Source organism: Harmonia axyridis, chromosome X (assembly GCF_914767665.1).
Source record: "Harmonia axyridis chromosome X, icHarAxyr1.1, whole genome shotgun sequence".
In the NCBI taxonomy this organism is placed as follows: Eukaryota; Metazoa; Arthropoda; class Insecta; order Coleoptera; family Coccinellidae; genus Harmonia; species Harmonia axyridis.
Window position 1 is genome coordinate 37,727,538 of NC_059508.1, and position 7,500 is coordinate 37,735,037.

Here is a 7,500-nt window from a genome sequence, read left to right on the forward strand (position 1 = left end):
TAGGTCCGATTACCGCTGGATCAGACGACGATTGTAACTTGTTGGATACGAATGTATCCGATGTATGTACGTCGTCCGTCTCAGATCTGTAGTAAGTGGGCCTACCCAAGATGCACACGATAATTTTAGCTTAAACCATGCCGAAAAGTCGACTTCACGTCGTGCATCGGTACAAAATTATTCAAGGGGCAAAATAAATTCACGAGAGTAGGTCCGATTACCGCTGGATCAGACGACGATCGTAACTTGTTGGATACAAATGTATCCGATGTATGTACGTCGTCCCTCTCTGATCTACGGTACGTGGACCGACCCAAGATGCACACGATAATTTTAGCTGACTTCATGCCGAAAAGTCGGTTCACGTCATGCATCGGTATCTTAAATCGCGCCGTAAAGTCGTTCACGTCATGCATCGGTATCTTAAATCGAGCCGAAAAGTCGGCTCACGTCATGCATCGGCGTCTTTTTTTTGTGCCACCGATGCATGACGTGAACGACCCTAGGGCGCGATTTAAAGCCATACCGATGCATGACGTGAACGACTTTTCGGCTCGATTTAAGATACCGATGCATGACGTGAACGACTTTACGGCGCGATTTAAGATACCGATGCATGACGTGAACGACTTTACGGCGCGATTTAAGATACCGATGCATGACGTGAACGACTTTACGGCGCGATTTAAAGCTATACCGATGCATGACGTAAACAAGATCACACCGATGCAGCACGTTAACATTAAAGCCCGCCTAATCCGATCGATGGAGGCCGTCTCGAGTGTCCAACTTGCTCACAAGAGCCGAGAAACAAACCGATGCATCACGTAGACAAGATCGTACCGAATGTTAACACAATCCAGAAGGAAATAATCTTAGATGAATATCGATTCTGATTATTGATTTTTCTTTCGCGATATTGATAGAAGACATCTGAATGAATTTCGAATTAATTCCGAAATCAAAAAAATATTTTCAATAAATTTTTTTTTCTAGAGTACCTCGGTCTTTTCTATTTTTTTCCAAGTTTCGTACGTCAATCAACATACATCCCAGAAAAAATCATCTCTCTAACTATCCTGGTTCAAAAGTTGTATCGGAACATTTCACGTCGAAAAAGAACATAGGCGAAAAAGGACGTGAACATTATTCCTTATAAAAACCAAACCCGACCATGGATTTTGATTCTGATTGTTGATTATCGCTATTAGAACACATTAGGAGGCAACCAAATCAAATTTGAGAAAATTCCACGATCAGAAAATTTTTTTCGAAAAAAAAAAAAAAATTCGAGGACACCTCGGTCATGGCAAGTTATTTTCCACAATCCATTCCCCAATCGACGTACATCACAGAAAAAATCATCTCTCTAACTATCCTGGTTCAAAAGTTGTATCGGAACATTTTCACGTCGAAAATATATCTCTAAGTCCAGACCGATGCACCACGTAATCTCGGGCAGACCGATGCACAACGTAAATGACGATCGGGACCGGGGCGATCGGTCGTATCTGACACCGCCGGCTCGGTTCTAACATCGTCAATGAGTCGGGGTTGAAAAAAAGGACGTGAACATTTTTCCTTATAAAAATCAAACCCGATCATGGATTTTGATTCTGATTGTTGATTATCGCTATTAGAACATATAAGGAGGCAACCAAATCAAATTTGAGAAAATTCCACGATCAGAAAATTTTTTTCGAAAAAAAAAAAAAATCGTAATCACCTCGGTCATGGCGAGTTATTTTCCGTATTTCATTCCACAATCAACGTACAACATAGAAGAAATCATCTCTCTAACTATCCTGGTTCAAAAGTTGTATCGGAACATTTCACGTCGTAATATCTCGCCAAGTCCAGACCTCGGCGATAGGTAGTATCTGACACCGTCCGCTCGGGACTGACATCGACTTGGACTCGGGCTGATGATGGGGAGGCGTTTAAGGACGTGAACATTTTTCCTTATAAAAATTAAAGTCGACAATGAATATTGATTCTGATTACTGATTTACGCTTTAAAAACACATTAGAAGGCAACCAAATCGAATTTGAGGAAATTCCACGATCAGAAAATTTTTTTCGAAAAAAAAAAAAATCCGAAAAATATTTTTCGATTCCTATTACTGATTTACTCTTTTAGAACACATTAGGAGGCAACCAAATCAAATTTGAGAAAATTCCACAATCAGAAAATTTTTTTCGAAAAAAAAAAAAATTCGAGGACACCTCGGTCATGGCAAGTTATTTTCCACAATCCATTCCCCAATCGACGTACATCACAGAAAAAATCATCTCTCTAACTATCCTGGTTCAAAAGTTGTATCGGAACATTTTCACGTCGAAAATATATCTCTAAGTCCAGACCGATGCACAACGTAAACTAGGGCTGAACCGATGCACCACGTAATATCGGGCAGACCGATGCAGAACGTAAACTCGATCATACCGATGCTTCACGTAATCTCGATCTTACCGATGCACCACGTAAACAAGGGCAGACCGATGCAGAACGTAAAGTAGATCTTACCGATGCACCCCGTAATCTCGATCTTACCGATGCACCACGTAATCTCCATCTTACCGATGCACCACGTGAACTGGATCTTACCGATGCAGAACGTGAATTGGATCTTACCGATGCACCACGTAAACTCGATCATACCGATGCACCACGTAATCTCGGGCAGACCGATGCACAACGTGAATGACGATCGGGACCGGGGCGATCGGTCGTATCTGACACCGCCGGCTCGGTTCTAACATCGTCAATGAGTCGGGGTTGAAAAAAAGGACGTGAACATTTTTCCTTATAAAAATCAAACCCGATCATGGATTTTGATTCTGATTGTTGATTATCGCTATTAGAACATATAAGGAGGCAACCAAATCAAATTTGAGAAAATTCCACGATCAGAAAATTTTTTTCGAAAAAAAAAAAAAAATCGTAATCACCTCGGTCATGGCGAGTTATTTTCCGTATTTCATTCCACAATCAACGTACAACATAGAAGAAATCATCTCTCTAACTATCCTGGTTCAAAAGTTGTATCGGAACATTTCACGTCGTAATATCTCGCCAAGTCCAGACCTCGGCGATAGGTAGTATCTGACACCGTCCGCTCGGGACTGACATCGACTTGGACTCGGGCTGATGATGGGGAGGCGTTTAAGGACGTGAACATTTTTCCTTATAAAAATTAAAGTCGACAATGAATATTGATTCTGATTACTGATTTACGCTTTAAAAACACATTAGAAGGCAACCAAATCGAATTTGAGGAAATTCCACGATCAGAAAATTTTTTTCGAAAAAAAAAAAAATCCGAAAAATATTTTTCGATTCCTATTACTGATTTACTCTTTTAGAACACATTAGGAGGCAACCAAATCAAATTTGAGAAAATTCCACAATCAGAAAATTTTTTTCGAAAAAAAAAAAAATTCGAGGACACCTCGGTCATGGCAAGTTATTTTCCACAATCCATTCCCCAATCGACGTACATCACAGAAAAAATCATCTCTCTAACTATCCTGGTTCAAAAGTTGTATCGGAACATTTTCACGTCGAAAATATATCTCTAAGTCCAGACCGATGCACAACGTAAACTAGGGCTGAACCGATGCACCACGTAATATCGGGCAGACCGATGCAGAACGTAAACTCGATCATACCGATGCTTCACGTAATCTCGATCTTACCGATGCACCACGTAAACAAGGGCAGACCGATGCAGAACGTAAAGTAGATCTTACCGATGCACCACGTAATCTCGATCTTACCGATGCACCACGTAATCTCCATCTTACCGATGCACCACGTGAACTGGATCTTACCGATGCAGAACGTGAATTGGATCTTACCGATGCACCACGTAAACTCGATCTTACCGATGCACCACGTAATCTCAATCTTACCGATGCACCACGTGAACTGGATCTTACCGATGCAGAACGTGAATTGGATCTTACCGATGCACCACGTAAACTCGATCTTACCGATGCACCACGTAATCTCAATCTTACCGATGCACCACGTGAACTGGATCTTACCGATGCAGAACGTGAATTGGATCTTACCGATGCACCACGTAAACTCGATCTTACCGATGCACCACGTAATCTCAATCTCACCGATGCACCACGTGAACTGGATCTTACCGATGCAGAACGTGAATTGGATCTTACCGATGCACCACGTAAACTCGATCTTACCGATGCACCACGTAATCTCGATCTTACCGATGCACCACGTAATCTCAATCTTACCGATGCATCACGTAATCTCGATCTTACCGATGCAGAACGTAAACTCGATCATACCGATGCACCACGTTATCTCGGCAGACCGATGCAGAACGTAAAAAAAAAGCTTACAGCACGCGGTGTTCCCAAGCGGTCACCCATCCAAGTACTAACCGCGCCCGACGCTGCTTGGCTTCAGTGTTCTGACGAGAACTGGCAATTTCAGCGTGGTATGGCCGTAAACAACATATATTGCGATATTTTCTATGATATCTCACTTTTTGGGAGCGGAAAGGACGTGAACGTTTTTCCTCATAAAAAATGAAATAACTTTTGGATATTAATTCTGATTGTTGATTTAAGCTTTAAGAACACATTAGGACATATCTCAATGAAATTTGAGGGATTTCCGAAATCGAAAAATATTTTTCGAAAAAAAAAAAAAATCCCAGAAGACCTCGGTCATCTCAAGTTTATTTCCATATTCTATTACACAATCAACGTACATCACAAAAGGAACCATCTCTCTAACTATCACAGTTAAATTTTTGTATCGGAACATTTCACGTCGGAATATCTCGCTAAGTCCAGACCGGGGAGATCGGTCGCATCTGACACCGTCCGCTCCGGTCTAACATCGTCTTGGAGTCGGGGTAACGATGGAGAGGCGTTTAAGGACGTGAACATTTTTCCTTATAAAAATTAAAGTCGACAATGAATATTGATTCTGATTACTGATTTACTCTTTTAGAACACATTAGAAGGCAACGCAATCAGATTTGAGGAAATTTCAAGATCAGAAAATTTTTTTCGAAAAAAAAAAAAATTCAAGAACACCTGGGTCATGGCAAGTTATTTCCCACAATCCATTCCACAATCAACGTACAACATAGAAGAAATCATCTCTCTAACTATCCTGGTTCAAAAGTTGTATCGGAACATTTCACGTCGAAATACCTCGCCAAGTCCAGACCGGGGCGATAGGTAGTATCTGACACCGTCCGCTCGGGACTGACATCGACTTGGACTCGGGCTAATGATGGGGAGGCGTTTAAGGACGTGAACATTTTTCCTTATAAAAATTAAAGTCGACAATGAATATTGATTCTGATTACTGATTTACGCTTTAAAAACACATTAGAAGGCAACCAAATCAAATTTGAGGAAATTCCAAAATCAGAAAATTTTTTTTCAAAAAAAAAAAAATCCGAAAAATATTTTTCGATTCTGATTACTGATTTACTCTTTTAGAACACATTAGAAGGCAACGAAATCAAATTTGAGTAAAATCCAAAATCAGAAAATATTTTTCGAAAAAAAAAAAAAATTCGAGAACACCTCGGTCATGGCAAGTTATTTTCCACAATCCATTCCCCAATCAACGTACATCCCAGAAAAAATCATCTCTCTAACTATCCTGGTTCAAAAGTTGTATCGGAACATTTTCACGTCGAAAATATATCTCTAAGTCCAGACCGATGCAGAACGTAAACTCGATCATACCGATGCTTCACGTAATCTCGATCTTACCGATGCACAACGTAAACTAGATCACACCGATGCAGAACGTAAACTCGATCTCACCGATGCACCACGTGAACTGGATCTTACCGATGCAGAACGTGAATTGGATCTTACCGATGCACCACGTAAACTCGATCTTACCGATGCACCACGTAATCTCGATCTTACCGATGCACCACGTGAACTGGATCTTACCGATGCAGAACGTGAACTCGATCTTACCGATGCACCACGTAAACTAGGGCTGACCGATGCATCACGTAAACGACGATCGAGAGGCGCGAAAGGACGTGAACGTTTTTCATTATAAAAATTGAAATAAATGATAAATAATGATTCTGATTGTTGATTATCGTTTTTAATATGCATTAGTAGGCAACCAAATGAAATTTGAGGAAATTCCGATAACAGAAAATTTTTTCGAAAAAAAAAAAAATTCATGAAATCCTCGGTCATCGCAAAATATTTACCATATTCTGTTCGATAATCAACGTATATTTAAGAAGGAATCATATCTGTATCTATCTTGGTTCAAATTTTGTATCGGAACATTTTGACCAAAGTCCGAGCTTCGGCCGAAACAGACACCGCTGACCTGGCCTATCGATCGACCGAGAGTCGGGGATAGAGCGTAAGTGTTGTCTGGAGGGGAACCCTGTGCTCTCCTGACATATATAGGGAAGGTGGTCGCGTTGGGCGATGCAGAACGTTTGGATCGGGAATTATATTTTTGGTTCAGCTATTGGAATATGGTTTATTGTTGGTATATATTGGCGAAATAACGTTCTTACTGACTGGGGATATTCATAAAAATGAGTCCGGAGATTTTCAGATCGAAGTCCGAGTGATCCGACTTGGAAGGCGTGTTGGGTGGGTCGAGATGGCTTAGATCGATCAGACGAGGCGGGCTAAGTGTTGACGTCATGCATCGGTCCATTTTCAGATTGAGTCCGAGTAATCCGACTTTGAAAGAGTGTTGGGTGCGTCGAGACTGTTTAGATAGATCGGACGAGGCGGACTAGGTGTTAACGACATGCATCGGTATATTTTCTGATCGGAGTCCGAAGAAATCGGCCCTAGTAGGCGCAGCGGACGGTCGAGACGGCCTCGGTGGGTCGGATCGATCGGGAAAAGTTTGCTAAATCGTGTCTGGAGGGGAACCTTGGGTTCTCCTGACATATATAGGGGATAAGGTTTGGGTGAACGATTCTTCACGTAAAAGTTGAGTAATTTATTTTTCGATAAGCTTTTGGATATTGATGAGAAGTATATGTATATCTTCGATTAAAAGAATTCTTACCGTCTCGATGTATATTATATTAGATATATAAGAAATAGTTAACGTGATGCATCGGCCGATTTCCGGATCGGAGTTCGAGAGATGCGACTTTCGATGCGCGATGGGTGGATCGAGACGGCCTAGATCGATCGGACGAGGCGGACTAGGTGTTAACGACATGCATCGGCGGATTTTCTGATCGGAGTCCGAAGAAATCAGCTCTAGTAGGCGCGGCGAACGGTCGAAACGGCCTCGATCGATCGGACGAGGCGGACTAGGTGTTAACGACATGCATCGGCGGATTTTCTGATCGGAGTCCGAAGAAATCAGCTCTAGTAGGCGCGGCGAACGGTCGAAACGGCCTCGGTGGGTCGGATCGATCGGGAAAAGTTTGCTAAATCGTGTCTGGAGGGGAATCCGGGGTTCTCCTGACATATATAGAAGGGGTGGAGAAT

General features: G+C 41.8%; 1 non-coding gene across 1 annotated transcript; it reads right to left on the minus strand.

Annotated features, from left to right (window-relative positions):
- Window positions 1-4,367: 4,367 nt before the first annotated feature.
- LOC123688407 lies at window positions 4,368-4,486 on the minus strand. Its single transcript, XR_006749930.1, has one exon. It is a non-coding gene; the product is annotated as a 5S ribosomal RNA (ribosomal RNA).
- Window positions 4,487-7,500: the final 3,014 nt, after the last annotated feature.